This window comes from Pristiophorus japonicus, chromosome 13, assembly GCF_044704955.1.
Source record: "Pristiophorus japonicus isolate sPriJap1 chromosome 13, sPriJap1.hap1, whole genome shotgun sequence".
Lineage (NCBI taxonomy): Eukaryota > Metazoa > Chordata > Chondrichthyes > Pristiophoridae > Pristiophorus > Pristiophorus japonicus.
The window spans coordinates 139,650,378-139,669,141 of NC_091989.1; positions in this window are offsets into that span (position 1 = coordinate 139,650,378).

Genomic DNA, 18,764 nt, shown 5'->3' on the forward strand with positions numbered 1-18,764 from the left:
GCTGGACAGGCTAATGGGACTCAAGGTAGACAAGTCCCCTGGTCCTGATGAAATGCATCCCAGGGTATTAAAAGAGATGGCGGAAGTTATAGCAGATGCATTCGTTATAATCTACCAAAATTCTCTGGACTCTGGGGAGGTGCCATCGGATTGGAAAGCAGCTAATGTAACGCCTCTGTTTAAAAAATGGGGCAGACAAAAGGCAGGTAACTATAGGCCGGTTAGTTTAACATCTGTAGTGGGGAAAATGCTTGAAACTATCATTAAGGAAGAAATAGCGGGACATCTAGATAGGAATAGTGCAATCAAGCAGACGCAACATGGATTCATGAAGGGGAAATCATGTTTAACTAATTTACTGGAATTCTTTGAGGATATAACGAGCATGGTGGATAGAGGTGTACCGATGGATGTGGTGTATTTAGATTTCCAAAAGGCATTCGACAAGGTACCACACAAAAGGGTACTGCAGAAGATAAAGGTATGCGGAGTCAGAAGAAATGTATCAGCATGGATCGAGAATTGGCTGGCTAACAGAAAGCAGAGAGTCAGGATAAATGGGTCCTTTTCAGGTTGGAAATCGGTGGTTAGTGGTGTGCCATAGGAATCGGTGCTGGGACCACAACTGTTTACAATATACATAGATGACCTGGAAGAGGGGACAGAGTGTAGTGCAACAAAATTTGCAGATGACACAAAGATTAGTGGGAAAGTGGGTTGTGTAGAGGACACAGAGAGGCTGCAAAGAGATTTGGATAGGTTAAGCGAATGGGCTAAGGTTTGGCAGATGGAATACAATGTCGGAAAATGTGAGGTCATCCACCTTGGGAAAAAAAACAGTAAAAGGGAATATTATTTGAATGGGGAGAAATTACAACATGCTGAGGTGCAGAGGGACCTGGGGGTCCTTGTGCATGAAACTCTTTTGGAGTTGACCTGAAAAAACATAAACATTAAACCGTGCCACCCGCCCTGGATGACACACCAGACATTTACAAGGCCCTTTTTTTTCTTTTTTGTGTTTTTTTTTGTGTTTTTCTTTTTTTTTGGTTTTTTTTTGGGCACTAAAATCAAATTTTTTCCTCCAGTGCCCCCTATAAAAGGGGAGGGGGACACTAAAAGCACCGGCAATTAAAACAAATTAAACTTTAAAACATAAAATCAAATTAAAATTTGGTTGCCAGGCGTGACGATGCACTCCAGTCCCTCCGGTGCCCACCTCTCGCGGAAGGCCACGAGTGTACCGGTGGACACCGCATGCTCCATCTCCAAGGACACCCTGGCGCGGATGTACGCGCGGAAGAGAGGCAGGCAGTCAGGTTGAACGACCCCCTCGACCGCCCGCTGCCTGGACCGGCTGATGGCACCCTTGGCCGTGCCCAGGAGCAGTCCTACGAGGAGGCCCTCGGACCTACCCGCTCCCCTCCGCACAGGGTGCCCAAAGATCAGGAGAGTGGGACTGAAGTGCAGCCAGAATTTCAGGAGCAGCCCCTTTAAATAATAAAACAGGGGCTGCAACCTCGTGCATTCCATAAAAACATGGAACACGGACTCTTCCAGACCGCAGAAATTGCAGGCGGCCTGGGAGTCCGTGAACCGGCTTAAAAATTTGTTGCACGGCACTGCTCCGTGCACCACCCTCCAGGCCAAGTCCCCGATGAATAGTGGGAGGACCCCTGCGTAGAGTGCCCTCCATCGGGGACCCCCGCCTCCTCCGGACGGCAAGATGGTACGCCATGGCGTGTCCGGACGGCCGGCGAGGATGGCAAAGTTGAGAGTGTGCAGGAGCAGCCCGTACAGGAAACCCCTCCGCGCGGAACTGAAAGGCATGGAGGGGATTTCCTCGAGGCGGCTCAAGTTGTGAGGGAGGTTCCGGGGTTTGGCGCCGATGAGGAATTCCGTCCGGACGGGGGTCAGTTCGGACGGGATCTCCCCACGTGCTTGAGCCTCCTCGATGCACCTAACAGAGTCAGGGCCCAAAGCTGTTTTTAGCGACTCGATGGCTTCGGCCGTGCGGCAGACGTTGGCTGAATTTAGGCGCCGCGCCAGCGTGCCTGGCGCCATCCAGCCCGCTCCTCCGCCATCGAGCAGGTCCCTGACCCTGGTCACCTCACCAGCCACAGCCCTCTCTTCCGACCGCCACATAAAACCTCGGTCGTGGAGGTACGGATTCCCGAGCAGCGGCTCCTGCAGGACAGCCGCCACTCCAGCCGGCGGAGAGCTGCGCTTGGTGGAGACTTTGTTCCAGACCCTGATGAGTTCCTTGTAAAAGACAGGCAGCTCCTGGAGGGCGGTCCTGACACCCCCCAAGTTCACAAACAGGAGCTGCGTGTCGTAATTGAGGTCGCGCTGCTGGCGGAAGAAATACGTCGCCAGAGCACACCACCTAGGAGGGGGCTCGACGTAAAGGTATCTCTGCAGGGTCTGAAGACGGAAAGTCGCGAGCTGGGCGCTGACGCACACCAACGACTGACCGCCCTCCTCAAGCGGGAGACTCAAGACCGCGGCAGAGACCCAGTGCTTCCTGTTGTTCCAGATGAAGTCCACCAGCTTCTTCTGTATCTTGGCGACAAACGCAGGGGGAGGGGTCAAAGTGACCAGCCGGTACCACAACATTGCGGCCACCAGCTGGTTTATGACTAGCGCTCGACCCCTGTAGGACAGCACTCGGAGCAGTCCTGTCCAGCGCCCTAGGCGAGCGGCGATCTTGGCCTCCAGCTCCTGCCAGTTCGCCGGCCAGGCTTCCTCGTCGGGGCTAAGGTAGACTCCCAGATAGAGGAGATGGGTCGTGCTCCAGGCAAAAGGCCTGAGCTCCTCTGGCAGGGAGTCCACCCGCCACTGACCCACCAGGAGTCCGGAACATTTTTCCCAGTTGATCCTGGCGGAGGATGCGGCCGAGTAAATCTCCTGGCACTCACGCATCCTCCGCAGGTCAGCGGGATCCTCTACCGCGAGGAGCACATCATCGGCGTAAGCCAAGAGGACGACCTCCACGCCCGGCCCTTGCAGAGCCAGTCCCGTCAACCTCGTCCGCAGGAGGCGCAGGAAAGGCTCCACGCAGATGGCATATAACTGGCCGGACATGGGGCATCCCTGGCGCACCCCTCTCCTAAAGCGAAGGGGCGCCGTCAAGGACCCGTTAACCTTAATCAGACACTCCGCGGCGGCATACAAAAGTCGGATCCGGGCGACGAAATGCGTCCCGAACCCGAAAGCGCGCAGAGTTCCGAGCAGATAGTCGTGATCCACCCTGTCGAACGCCTTCTCTTGGTCGAGAGATAGGAAGGCGACCGACAGACCAGCCTCCTGGGAATGATGGATGAGGTCCCGGACCAGATGGATGTTATCGTGGATTGTCCGGCCCGGGACCGTGTAGGACTGGTCGGGGTGGATCATGTGGTCAAGCACAGTGCCAAGGCGAGCAGACATCGCCCTGGCGAAGATTTTGTAGTCCGTGCTGAGGAGGGAGACCGGGCGCCAGTTCTTAAGGAGGCGGAGATCGCCCTTCTTAGGCAGCAGGACGATGACTGCCCTGCGCCAAGAGAGGGGCATCTCCCCGGTCGCCAGACTTTCCCCCAGGACCCGCGCGTAGTCACTCCCCAGGACGTCCCAGAACGCCCTGTGGAACTCCACGGTCAGCCCGTCCAGCCCTGGGGTTTTTCCCCTCGAGAGCCGGTCGAGGGCACCGGTCAGCTCCGCCAGGCTTAGCGGAGCTTCCAAATTTTCACCGCCCTCCGGGCTGACTTTCGGCAGGTCCTCCCACAAAACTCTACGCGCTTCCTCGCTGGACGGATCCGGAGAGAACAGAGCCCCGTAATATTCACGGGCCCTGTTGTTGACGCCCTCCGGATCCGAGACGAGAGAGCCGTCGTCGGCCAGCAGCGTCAAGAGCTGCTTACGGATACTCTGCCTTTTTTCCAGAGAGTAGAAGAAGGGGGAGCCGCGGTCCAGATCCCGCAGGAACCGGATCCGCGACCTCACGAACGCGCCTCGGGACCCGACGAGCTGCAGGTCCTTCAGCGCGGCCTTCTTAGCTTCGTACACCGTCCGCAGGGCCGGGTCCTCGACGACTTGACCGAGACGGGATTCCAGGTCGAGCACCTCTTTTTCTAGGCGCCCGACTCCGGCCGCCCGCCTCTTGGTCAACCCCCTCGCGTACTCTTGACAGAAGACGCGGACGTGAGCCTTGCCCATGTCCCACCATAGCCTCAAGGAGGGGAAGCCCCCCTGCTTCCTTCTCCAGTCGGACCAGAATCGATGGAACGAGTCCCGGAACCGCTCGTCCTCCAGCAGCCGGTTGTTAAAGTGCCAGTACCCGGACCCCGTCCTCGCGCGGAGCGAAGCGAGCTCCGCCCACACCAGGTGGTGGTCCGAACACGGCACCGGCCGCATGGAGGCCGCCGGGACGCAGGAAACGTATGCCCGAGACACGTAAAGGCGGTCGACTCTGGACCATCCTACTCCAGGCCTCACCCAAGTAAAGGCGCTGGAGTCGGGGTGGAGATTTCGCCAGACGTCCACCAAGTCGAAGGACCCGACCAGGTCCCTCAACTTCTCCATCGCCGTCATGCTCTGCGGGGCACCGGAGCGGTCCCTCGCCTCGAGGGTGCAGTTAAAATCCCCCCCGAGGACAATGCAGTCGCCGACGTCGACGGAGCCAAATAGAGCGGACACTTCTTCGAAGAAGCGTGCCTGCTGCGGGCCGGGCTGAGGGGCGTACACGTTCACGAGATGGAGCGGCACGTCCCCCAGGCGAACCGTTACGTGCAGCAAGCGGCCTGGCACGGGCTCCTCGACCCCCAAGATCTCCGGCTGAAAATGCGGGCCCAGCAAGATGGCCACCTCACTAGAAGTGGCGGTGAGGTGGCTCATGCGGACCTCTCCTTGCCATGCCAGGAGCCACGTGGCTTCGTCTCCCGGAACGGTGTGGGTTTCTTGCAGGAAGCACACCGCATATTTCCCCTCCCGCAGGAGCGAAAAATTGTCAAATCTACGACGTGCCCCTCTGCCGCCGTTGATGTTGAGGCTGGCTATGGTTATCTTCATGGCAAAAGCATAGTGCAACCTCTACCTTAACCTATTGCGGGGGAGGGAGCGGAGTCTTTTGTTGACCTCCACTCCTTCAGCAGCCCAGCGAGGAACCTTTTGAGCCGGCGCAGCTCAAGGCCTTGCACCCTTGATAAGGGCCCACCCGCGGCCATGGTTTTAGCGGCGACGCGGACGGAAGCGATGAGCAGCCCCGGCTCGGACCATCTTTCCCGGGCCAGATGGGCTCGGTTGCGGTGACCCTGGCTCTCGACCAAAAAGTCCCGGAGATCCTCTACGGGAATGAGTGTGGACTCAGCGGCGGGCACGAGGAGATCCACCGCCTCACTGGCGATGGACTCGAGATCTTCACCCGCGTCCTCCACCGAGTCCCCGTCCTCCTCCGGGAGGTCGCCGCTAGCAGCCGGCCTGTCGACCGCACGAGGTACGGCAAATGGCCCGGCCGCTCCATCCGGCCCTGGCTCTGCCCCGATCCCACCCCCAGGATCGTCGGCAGAGGAGTCCCCACTGGGCTCTTTTAGAATTGGTGCTGGGTCGGGAAGCGACAGCGGAAGGGGTTCCCCCTCCGCCCCAGGAACCGGGGAACAAGGAGAGACCCGGCCATAGAAAATCCCCAGGCCCTCCAAGCGCTCCAGCTCCAAAGTAGGGGGCGAGGGTGGGTGTTCCTCCCCCTCCCCACCGCCACCCCCCGGCCCAGCGTGTACAGATTCATTAAAAGTGTTAATACTTTGTATTTCTGCCGAGTCGAGCAAATCCCGGGGGAAGTTGGATATTGGCTGGGCGGGCTCAGGTTCGGCCTTTTCTGCCCCGCCCGCCTCAGTCCCCGGGACGCTCGACCCGGCGGCTACGCATTCTTCCGCTGGCCCCACGCCCCCCACGACAGGCAGATCTTTCACGCCATGCCCGGGAGGCAGCGGCTGGGCAGCCTCGACTGCCTCACCCTCCCCGGGGACAGATTCCTCGTGCCTACGGCGCAGTTTGGGGGCGCCGGTGGGTGTCGCGGGACACGCGGCGGGCACCGACTCCTCCGCGGAGGGATGTTGTTCCCCCCCCGCCTCATTGGAGCGGCGCCTCCTTTTTTTCCTGGGGGGGCACGGAGACAGGGAGACACCCGTGTCTGCCGAGGCCTCCCGCTCCACTCCCCCCTTTTTCTTATCTTGCCCGCGCCCGAACCCCTCTGCGGTATTAGTCAAGGGCTCGGGCACGGGCTCAGGGCACCCCACGCTCGCCGGTGACGGGGTTGGGCCGAGCGCGGTGAACAGCTTGTCTGGCGCACTAAGGGGACCCGCCTCTAGGTGTTTCGCCTTCTTCCGCGCCTTCTTTCCGACCGGACGCTCTCCCTCTCCCCCGCCGGAGGCCGTGAAAACAAAGGCCCCCGACGATGCCCGCGCACCCACAGCTCCCGGCACGTGGACGCTACTAGGGGGAGGGGTGGCGGCGGCGCCAGCCTTGGCCGCCCTCGGTGGTTTGGCGGCTTTGGAGGCGGGGCAGTTCTTGCGAACATGCCCCACCTCCCTGCAGGCATGGCACCGCACGCCGTCCGACGTCCAAAAGACGCAGTAGGCAGTCCCCTCGTGCACCACATTAAAATTGCCCTCCATCGTCTCTTCCCGCGCCAGCCGGACAAAGAGCTGGCGGCGGAAGGAGAACACATGGCGCAGGCTGTTCTCCCTGAGGCCAAGCGGTATGGGGTTGATCCCCGACCTTACCTCCCCCAGTTGGTGTAGGTGAGGGAGGAGGAGCTCAGCGGGAACAAAGGGCGGGACATTTGATAGAATGACCCTCTGCGCGGTGGCCTCGAGAGGGTCCACCGGCAGGAACGCCCCGCCCATCGTGAGCCCCTTTTCAATGGCCAGGGACACCGCCCGCTCCGACCCCAGGAAGAACACGGCCTTCCCAGACATCTTGGAGGCTGCGACAATGGCCGAGGGGCCGACTACCCCAGCCATCGCCCGCACGCACTCCTCAATGCTCATTGTGGGGTGAGTGTAGCTCTTGACCCCGTGTTTCGTAGTTATAAGTCTGAATGGTGGCAGGGCAGCAGGTGGCGCAGGAGGTGCCGTGGATGTGGATGCCGCCTGCGCATAAGTCCTAGCTGGCCCTGCCACCGGCGTAGATGGGGTCGCCATCACGGGGTCTCTTTAAGGGCTACACCCACCCCAAAGTCACAGGCCTTAATGGTCTTTAAATGGCCTCGTTTAATAGACTGAGCAGAGGAGCTCTTAACGAGGCACACCTCTCCCCTAGTTGACAATTGGGGAGGGGCCTTGCTCCCTCTGCTCAGTTGTCTTAATTGTTTTATATTTTTCCAATCAATTTGGGAGGAAAAGGGCTCTCAGAGAGAGAGGGGAGAGACAGAGAGTCACAGAGAAAGAGAGAGGGGGGTGGGAAGGGGGGAAACTGCGAGGGCAGGTCTCCCCTCGCAGCTGTGGGTGGGTGCAATCCCCAGATGGCAAACAAAAATAGTCTTTGGGGTGGTCTTCGGGTGAGGGGAGAAGATGTCTTCACCTGGTGCAGCTGGAGCCACACAGGCACACACTCCCAACGATGTTTAATTAGGGTGGATTAATTGTTTCTTCAGCCTGGTAGCTCCAGCTATCCCAGGCTAGGCAATAGGGGAGGGGTGTTTCAAAGGTGTGTGGGGCCTAGTTGTAAGCAAGGCCCCCACACACACTTCCACACACATACACCCCCCCCGCGATGTTCCGGCCCCCGACTGGTCTTCTTTCCTCCCCCCACCAATACAGCAAAGTCTTTTAGGGACTGCACCAATACACCCACCTGTAGAATGGTAGAGTCTCCCTCCTTCCACACTGGATGTTGTTGTTGGTCTTTCCCCCCTCTCTCCAACTCTTTGTAGAAATGGTGAAGTTGTTCAAGTTTTCTGCTTTTTCCTCCTCTCCCTCTGGGTGAAAGTTGGTGGTGAAGCCCCTTCCTTCCTTCTTTCTCTTCCTGGGCTGATTCACAAGCCCAGCCAGGAGCAAAAGCAGCAGCTCCTTCTCTCACTGCTCACAGCTACAACTGTTTAGGCCACGCCTTCACTGCTCCACAATTGGCCCAGGTGCAGCAGCTAATCAGGAAGGCGAATGGAATGTTGACCTTCATTGCGAGAGGGATGGAGTACAAAAGCAGGGAGGTCCTTCTGCAACTGTACAGGGTATTGGTGAGGCCGCACCTGGAGTACTGTGTGCAGTTTTGGTCACCTTACTTAAGGAAGGATATACTAGCCTTGGAGGGGGTACAGAGACGATTCACTAGGCTGATTCCAGAGATGAGGGGGTTACCTTATGATGATAGATTGAGTAGACTGGGTCTTTACTCGTTGGAGTTCAGAAGGATGAGGAGTGATCTTATAGAAACATTTAAAATAATGAAAGGGATAGACAAGATAGAGGCAGAGAGGTTGTTTCCACTGGTCGGGGAGACTAGAACTAGGGGGCACAGCCTCAAAATACGGGGGAGCCAATTTAAAACCGAGTTGAGAAGGAATTTCTTCTCCCAGAGAGTTGTGAATCTGTCGAATTCTCTGCCCAAGGAAGTAGTTGAGGCTAGCTCATTGAATGTATTCAAATCTCAGATTGAAAGATTTTTAACCAATAATGGAATTAAGGGTTATGGGGAGCGGCCAGATCAGCCATGATCTTTTTGAATGGCGGAGCAGGCTCGAGGGGCAAGATGGCCTACTCCTGTTCCTAATTCTTATGTTACTTATGTTAAGACTATGTTGAATAGTCCATTAGGAACATGGAAGGAACACAAGGAAAGGTTAGAGATATACTGACCATAATAGTGTTAATAAAACATTTAAAGGCATCTGTTGGTTGAACTTGCATAAGACATATAGGAATGGAACAGTTGAAGAATTGAAAACCACAAGATTTCCATTGTTGTTGAAAGGTAGGATGCAGATGAAAATACAGTAATTCACTTCCATATTTCGGAGCTTAAAATTGTCTGGGTTATTGTTGTAAGAGATGCATTAAAATGGTCATATCTTCAACATGGAGATGGCAATTCGCTTCTTTGTTACCTTAAGTTTAATGAACATGTTTTAAGTAATTAATCCCAGAATTACAGTTAATGAGGTAGATCTTAATTTTTGAGGTCCTTGCATTCTGATTTGCTTGTTTTACAGAATCTTCACAATGTGATATGTAGGGGCATCGACATTATCTCACAGCAAAGCTCTCATGTTAAAGTTTAAATTAATTGATCTCAAACATTTGGATCGATAATTTTAAAAATCAAAGAACATTATAAGAAAACCCAAGAAGATTATTCTAGACATCAAACAGTACTCTGCCAACACCTGTGCTTGACGTCCACATACAGAAATGCTGCCAGTTGGAGATAAGACAACAAATGGTGAGAAAAAAAACACTTGGTGCGTGCAGTCCAATCCTTCCACAAACAATGTCCATGAGACTGATTTTTTTTCCGACTGTGAAATGAAATGCCTTTACATAGAAACATAGAAAATAGGTGCAGGAGTAGGCCATTCGGCCCTTCAAGCCTGCACTACCAATCAATAAGATCATGGCTGATCATTCCTTCAGTACCCCTTTCCTGCTTTCTCTCCATACCCCTTGATCCCTTTAGCCGTAAGGGCCATATCCAACTCCCTCTTGAATATACCCAATGAATTGGCATCAACAACTCTCGGCGGCAGGGAATTCCACAGGTTAACAACTCTCTGAGTGAAGAAGTTTCTCCTCATCTCAGTCCTAAATGGCCTGCCCCTTATCCTAAGACTATGTCCCCTGGTTTCCCAACATCGGGAACATTCTTCCTGCATCTAACCTGTCCAGTCCTGTCAGAATCTTATATGTTTCTATGAGATCCCCTCTCATCCTTCTCAACTCCAGTGTATAAAGGCCCAGTTGATCCAGTCTCTCCTCATATGTCAGTCCAGCCATCCCTGGAATCAGTCTGGTGAACCTTCGTTGCACTCCCTCAATAGCAAGAACATCCTTCCCCAGATTAGGAGACCAAAACTGAACACAATATTCCAGGTGGGACCACACCAAGGCCCTGTACAACTGCAGTAAGACTTCCCTGCCCCTGTACTCAAATCCCCTCGCTATGAAGGCCAACATACCATTTGCCTCCTTCACCGCCTGTTGTACCTGAATGCCAACTTTCAATGACTGATGAACCATGACACCCAGTTCTCGCTGCACCTCCCCTTTTCCTAATCTGCTGCCACTCAGATAATATTCTGCCTTCATGTTTTTGCCCCCAAAGTGGATAACCTCACATTTATCCACATTTTACTGCATCTGCCATGCATTTGCCCACTCACCTAACCTGTCCAAATCACCCTGCAGCCTCTTAGCGTCCTCCTCACAGCTCACACCACCACCCAGTTTAGTGTCATCTGCAAACTTGGAGATATTACACTCAATTCCATCATCTAAATCATTAATATATATTGTAAAGAGCTGGGGTCCCAGCACCAAGCCCTGCAGCAAATGAATTGGTGTTCATAGTCTTTGATATTTTTTAATTGCGAGTATTAATTTCAACATATGACAAACTTTTTCCAACTTTTGTGGAGAAAGACTCCTCATAAGACAGTTTTCAATACATGTCTTTAACTGAGAGGTTCCATCTGGACGAGAAACATTTCAGGTGTTGATGAGCAATAAGTGTAACTACCATTATGGTGGACTTCTTGTGTGCTACAAAATAAGAGAAACACAGGTCAACTTTTATCTGTATTGGAAAAGAAGAATGATAATTTTTGTGATTTTTATTTCATTTGCTTGATGACTCAACTGTTCTGCCTATAAGGGAAGGTAATCACTCTTCGTTTCCTCAGACCTGATTAGTGAATCAAATTCAACACCATTGGAAATGGGATTAAATAGTGTTCACAGAACAGTATGATATAACCATCAGCCATGATCTTATTAAATGGCGGAGCCAGCTCGAGGGGTCAAATGGACAACTCCTGCTCTTATTTCTTATGTTCTTATGTAACCATACTTGGTCCTTATTCTCTTATTACCATGCCAGTTAATTTGTAACACGTGAAGAGCACCACAGTTATTTTGTGAATGGTCAAAATAGACTTTCTCATAACATCATTGTCTCATGAATGGATTATTAAAATCTGGAAAACTGTATGTAGATTCCTTGTAAGACCTCCAGTGTAAGGAAATCTGGTTTGAATAGAATATACTTTTGAAAAACTGGATTACATGAAGTATGATGAAGTTGAGGACTGAAGTCACCACACTCTAATTCTGATCGGCACATTTATGGCTTGCTAAGATTCTTATACAATGGTATTGGCAAGATCCTTTTTTTCTTACATGGAATAATTAATGGAAAGCAAACCAGGGATTGATGTGGATCTGAACGTGTTAAGGTGCAATGACGGCGAAACTGTCAGCATTCGCTGTCTTTACCCTCTGAAGCTGACAGCAACTTTAAGATTTAGCGCATGCGCAGATAAACACAGTAATCCAGAAGTTGCTGTCAGTCATTCCCTGCTCTGCCACAGGTTGTGTAATGGAACTCCCCAGAGCCGAAAATCAATTCAAGTCACACTGAAGAATAAAAATATCCCCTATTACGCTGGAATATCACTGTTGAATCCCCCCATCCTCCAGAAAAAGTTAAGCCTTGCTGAAAAAGGTGTTACTGGGTTTTTAATGGCGTATTCACTGTTGAACAACCGTTCTGGCCCTGAAAAATGAATTTTATACTTGTGAAATGTCAAATTTTTCCATTAATATGATTATGAAGTAAATTAGAATCTGTGCATTTAATTCCTGGTTTGCTGTCTGAGAATTCTTCAGTGTGACTGGCTGCTCAGCCTGCTTGATGACATCACAGATGCTTGATTTGGCAGCAGATTCAAACCAAGGTCAGGAGAGCTGAAATTTACGCCGCAGAGATCACTACATCTTTGTGGGCAGCTTTCTTCGAGGTCAGCAGCAAGTACTGTCACTTCACCACTGACCACAAATTCCGGGTTATGGTTTTCTTTGGTGATAGCAGTCTGACAGGCACTTTTAAGTTGAAGTCATGGGGGGAGAAATTCGGCTGCTTAGCGCCTCCCATTAGCGCCTGGGGGGGGTGGGGGAGGGGAGGGGTTGGGGGAGAGGGCGCTAACAGGACGTTAAGGGGTTAGCGACCAGGCGTGGCAAATGCAGCGATGCCCGCAAACTTCAGTGCCAGTTAACTCTTACTGCCTGGGCCTCTAGCGCCTCACAGATCATGACGTCATAAAATGTGCAGCATCCCATTATTGCCCCGGATGTGAACTTGCCTCCTGCCCTCCACTGTATCGCCGGGCGGGAACAATGGCAGGAAGAGGAGGCATACTTAACTCGGCTGGTCGCTTGGGGAGCGCTAACTAAAGGGAATGGTTTTCAGGTAGGCCAACCTTTATTATTTGCACCAGTCTGGTGCTTGCTCAAAGTTTTCGATGTTTCATTGCTGCACGATGTCCAAACCCTCCACTTTGTGAGAGTGGAGTGTTTGGGGCTGTAATGGCAGTCGCGCAGGTCGCCTTGCAACACAGAACTGCCGACAAGCAGGTTGTGCACCATCATTGGCGCTTTCCTTTAAGTGAGGGAAACAGCCTCTGATGCTGTCAACAATGGGCTCCAAATTGTTCAGCGCTCTGCCGCTACCGTGCCGCTCTCGGACTTTAGTGTCCTAAGAGAAGTGGTTAGTGCTTGATTTAGTGCTCCACTTCCCTCTTGGAGCGTTAAAGCTGAATTTTCCAGCAGCAGAGAATCATTAGCACCTGGCGCTACTTTTTCTACTCTTCAAAAGTTAGCACGCTGCGCAATTTCTAGCCCACGGTGTTTACTATGCTTCACTGGACAATCAGTCACTTGATCTGAGTATTAGCCTTGAGAAAAGTTACTTCACTTAGCATATAGAATTATAGAATTGTATAGCACAGAAGGAGGTTATTTGGCCCATCGAGTCTGCGCCGGCTCTTTCGAAGAGCATTTCAGTTAGTCCCACTCCAGGCTCTTTCCCCATATCCCTGCAATTGTTTATGTTTTGAGTATTTATCCAATTTCCTTTTGAATCTGTAACCACTACGCTATCAGGCAGTGCATTCCAAATCCTAACCAGATGTTACGTAAAAAGGTTTTCTCTCATGTTGCCTCTGGTTCTTTTGCCAATCATCCTTAAATCTGTGCCCCCTGGCTATTGACCTTTCAGCCTTTAGAAACAATTTCTCTTTATTTACTTTATCTAAACCCTTCATGATTTTAAACACCGCTATCGAATCTCCTTTTAGTCTTCTCTGCTCTAAGGAGAACAACCACAACTTCTCCAGTTTATCCACGTAACAATAATCCCTCATCAGGACACCAATATTTCACTGCATTCTTTTTGTAAAAGTTAGATTATTTAATCAGCCTCAGTATTGTATAATGGTAAATTACTTATGTTTCACTCATCTTTCATTCTAGTTTTGCTTTCAATACGTCATAAAATTTGATACTATGAGGAAAGGGGTTAAAGTTATGTTTGTAATTCTGCAAACTTTGACAGAGTTGGGGCTAGAGGTCATCTTTGGGTGCAATCTGGGCATAACTGCTGAGATTGTGACCTACGATTTGTAGCTAAAATCAACAGATATATTCATAGAATACATAAACAGTATTCTATAACAAATGCAAGCATATGTTCTGAAAATACCGCTGGATGTTTTTTAAAACAATACTGTTTTTTAAAACAATATTAATTAACTGCAATTTTATTTTGCATTCTGGGTTTGACATGTGATGCAATTATGTGTGTAATATCTTCAATCATTTACTCCAGATCAGCTACCCTCGTTACACCTGCAATCTCCATTTTTCCCAGTGCAAAGCTGAACCACAAAATCACTACAATGGGGCAATGAAAAGAATAATTGTGAAGTTTTGAGGTCCTGGAAAGAATGAGTTGAAGTAGAAGTCCAGATTTCAAAACAATCAACATGTAGGAAGAGGGAAGAATTTATAGAAGGGCATATTTGCAGTGTAGAAGGAACCAGATATATTGGAGCAGCATTAAACATTAGATGGATTCAGGCTTTATAAAGACTTGAAGAGTAATTCATAAGGGAAAAAAGTAATTGACAAGAGGAATTCTTTCAATTCTTCTAAGATGTATTTTCTTCATATCACAAATGTTTAACAACCACCATCTCCTAACCTCAACCCTTGAACAATCTTTTTCTATCGATATTCTAAGCCTCACTATCTCCTCTGATATCAGATAATACTTCCACATCTCCATCATTGCTAAAGTATTTTATCCTCTAGTGTCAAGACTTCAGTATTACTGCTCTGACATCTCTTGTTCATCCTAAACTGTAAATATATATCCCTACTTATATTACCACAGCTTTTAAATGAAAACTCGCTGCACTAAGTGGAGTTACAGGGCATCTTGTCAGTTGTTGGAAATATATTACCAAATTAATGGCACTTGTCTATCATAATAGACCATAGAAAGCTGCAGAAATACTCTGTCTATAAATCAATGATACTTGGTGTTATTTATTGCTGGTACCTTCTATAATAGCAGTGCCAAGAATCTAACTTCACAGAGTGAACTTCACATTGTTAACGGTTCTCTTTCCTCAGGTACTGTCCCCCTCTCTCTCAAATCTGCCATCATCACCCCTCTCCTCAAAAAACCAAACATTGACTCCTCTGTCCTTGCAAACTACCGCCCCATCTCCAATCTCCCTTTCCTCTCCAAAGTCTTTGAATGTGTTGTCACCTCCCAAATTCGTGCCCATCTTTCCTGCAATTCCATGTTTGAATCCCTCCAATCCGGTTTCCGGGCCTGTCACAGTACCGAAACAGCTCTCATCAAAGTCATAAATGACATCCTTTGTGACTGTGACAAAGGCAAACTATCCCTCCTCGTCTTTCTTGAATTGTCTGCAGCCATTGTCATGGTTGACCATTCTATCCTTCTCCAACGCCTCTCCACCGTCACCTGCCTGGTTCCATTCTTATCTATCCAATCGTAGCCAGCGAATCACCTGCAACATCTTCTCTTCCCACCCCTGCATCGTTACCTCTGGTGTCCCCCAAGGATCTATCCTTGGCCCCCTCCTATTTCTCATATACATGTTGCCCCTTGACTGTAATCCGAAAACACAGTTTCCACATGTACTATGATGACGCCCAACTTTACCTCACTACCACCTCTCAACCCCTCCACAGTCTGTAAATTGTCAGACTGCTTGTCCGACATCCAGTTGTGGATGAGCAGAAATTTTCTCCAATTGAATATTGGGAAGACCAAAGCCATTGTTTCCGGTCCCCGCCACAAACTCTTGTTCCCTAGCCACTGACTCCATCCCTCTCCCCAACTTATGTCTGAGGCTGAACCAGACTGTTCGCAACCTTGGTGTCATATTTGACCTTGAAATGAGCTTTCAATCACAAATCCGCAGCATAACTAAGACCGCCTATTTCCACCTCTGTGACATCGCCTGTCTCAGCCTTTGCCTCAGCTTGTCCGCTACTGAAGCCCTCATCCATGCATTTGTTACCTCTAGACTTGACTATTCCAACGCACTCCTGGCTGGCCTCCAACATTCTATCCTATGTAAACTAGAGGTGATCCAAATCTCAGCTGCCGTGTCCTAACTCGCACTGTGTCCCGCTCACCCATCAACCCTGTGCTCGCTGACCGACATTGGCTTCCGGTTAAGCAACACCTCGATTTAAAAATTCTCATCCTTATTTTCAAACCCCTCCATGGCCTCACCCCTCCCTATCTCTGTAATTTCCTCCAGCCACACTACCCCCCGAGATGTCTGTGCTCCTCTAATTCTGCCCTCTTGAGCATCTCTTATTATAACCGCTCAACCATCGGTGGCTGTGCCTTTGTTGCCTAGGCCCCAAGCTCTGTAATTCCCTGCCTAAACCTCTCGGCCTCTCTACCTCTCTTTCCTCAAAGTCGCTCCTTAAAACATATTTCTTTGACGAAGCTTTTGGTCATCTGCCCTAATTTCTACTTATGGGCCCGGTGTCAAATTTTTAAATCTCATAATACTCCTGTGAAGCGCCTTAGGATGTTGCACTATGTTAAAGGTGCTATATAAATACATGTTGTTGTTGTTGAGTGAAAAGATCACATATTTCTTGTATTTATTGTCATCATCATCATAGGCGGTCCCTCGAACGAGGATGACTTGCTTCCACATGGGTTCACAGATGTTTCAATGAAGGACCCGATGTTCCAGTCCTGAACTCCAATTGAAGGGTGGCAGATGCCTGTGCGTGGATTTTTTAACGTAAGTGGACCAATAAAAGATTTTGGTTTTGCTTTCAATCAATATGCTGAGCTCATTGCTAGACTTTAGAATGCATGAGCAAGTTGTTACATTTGACATTTGGATCTAGTGAGATTAACATAAGTGTCAAAACAAAGATAATAAGCTGTTGTGATCCCATGAAATACATTGCTTAAAACTATAACTGTGGAAGCCGTGGAGATTTTTCATTCAGGATACGTTTTCTGCATGACAAACCACACAAATGAGGACAAACTGCCTTAGCTTGTGTAAAGCTATGATACAGGCTGCCTGCTTGAATGCTTAAAAGTTGAAACGAGCTTTAATGAAAACAAGGCTTGTTCAGGTGAATCCAATCATCGCAGGGTATTATAAGCTTTGCTGAGTTTCACAAAGTCTTGTTTTTTCACTTTGATGATGTTAAATATTCTCTTACAAGTTAGCAAATTGTTGCATATATAATTGTTTGAGATGAATCATCAAATAGACTGCAAAGCTAAGAGAGAACAACTGATCCCTGGCATTCAGACTGGGTAATGAGTGTTCAAATTGATTAACATTTGCAATGATGCAAAAATCACTGTTTTTGTTATATGACTGTTTAAAGATGAAATCATTATTTCTCAACCTCGTCTCCAAATTATTTTCACATTGCTAATAGCTTTTACTATGTGTTTATGTTCCACACGAGCCTCCTCCCACCTTACATCATCAAACCCTATCAGCACACCCTTCTATTCCTTTCTCGCTCATGTACTTATCTCGCTTCCCCTTAAATGCATCTATGCTATTTGCCTCAATTACTCCTAGTGGTAGAGAGTTTTACATTCTAACCACTGTAATAAAGCTTCTCGGAATCCCTTATTGGATTTAACATAAGAACATAAGAAATAGGAGCAGGAGTAGGCCATATGGCCCCTCGAGCCTGCTCCGCCATTTTACACGATCATGGCTGATCCGATCATGGACTCAGGTCCACTTCCCTGCCCGCTCCCCATAACCCCTTATTCCCTTATCGGTTAAGAAACTGTCTATCTCTAACTTAAACTTAATCAATGTCCCAGCTTCCACAGCTCTCTGAGGCAGCGAATTCCACAGATTTACAACCCTCTGAGAGAAGAAATTTCTCCTCATCTCAGCTTTAAATGGGCGGCCCCTTATTCTAAGATTATGCCCTCTAGTTCTAGTCTCCCCTATCAGTGGAAACATCCTCTCTGCATCCACCTTGTCAAGCCCCCTCATAATCTTATATATTTCGATAAGATCACCTCTCATTCTTCTGAATTCCAATGAGTAGAGGCCCAACCTACTCAACCTTTCCTCATAAGTCAACCCCTTCATCTCTGGAATCAACCTTGTGAATCTTCTCTGAACTGCCTCCAAAGCAATTATATCTTTTCTTAACTATGGAAACTAAAACTGCACGCAGTATTCCAGGTGTGGCTTCACCAATACCCTGCTGTATAGCTGTAGCAAGACTTCCCTGCTTTTATACTCCATCCCCTTTGCAATAAAGGCCAAGATTCCATTGGCCTTCCTGATCTCTTGCTGTACCTGCATACTATCCTTTTGTGTTTCATGCACAAGTACGCCCAGGTCCCGCTGTACTGCGGCACTTTGCAATCTTTCTCCATTTAAATAATAACTTGCTCTTTGGATTTATTAGTGACTATCTTATATTTATGAGTTTTGTATTCCCCCACAAGTGGAAACATTGGGGGGGGGGGGGGGGAGTATTTTAACTACAAAAAAGAGGTGGGTTGGAGTCGGGTGTGAGGTTAAAGAGTTAAAAATCTGAATCCCGATCCCAACCTGCCCACTTCCGGTTTTAACAGAGGCGCACGGGAGGGGGGAAGGCAGCCAACCCACTCTCAGGAGACATGTTGGCATTTAAAATATTATAATGAGGCTCCGCGCCTCATTTGGAAGCACAACTTTAAATTTAACTCTGGCTGGCTATGTTTCCTGGGCCTCGGGGAAGCCAGCAGCTAAAGGAAAGTGAGGGCTCCTGGATCCAGGAGTTCGGTGCCTTTCACTTCCCTGCTGGATTCAGTGTTCCTGCCTCGTTGAGGTGCTAACCCCCTACGATCAGACACCCCCCGACCCTTCCGATCTCTGCCCTTCCTCCCCCACCTCCCCAAGCCTCCGACTACCCCCACCCCCATGAGGCCTGCGATCTCTGATTTCTCCCCTCCGTTGTTCTGAGCCCACCCCCTTCCCTCCATCAATCCAACCTCTGACCTCTCCTCCAAAGATCCAATCACCGACCTCCCCTCCAATGATCCAACCCCCGACCTCCCCTCCAACAATCCAACCCCCGACCTCCCCTCCAAAGATCCAACCCCCGACCTCCCCCCCAACGACCCAACCCCGACCTTCTCTCCAACAATCCAACCCCCGACCTCCCCTCCAACAATCCAACCCCCGACCTCCTCTC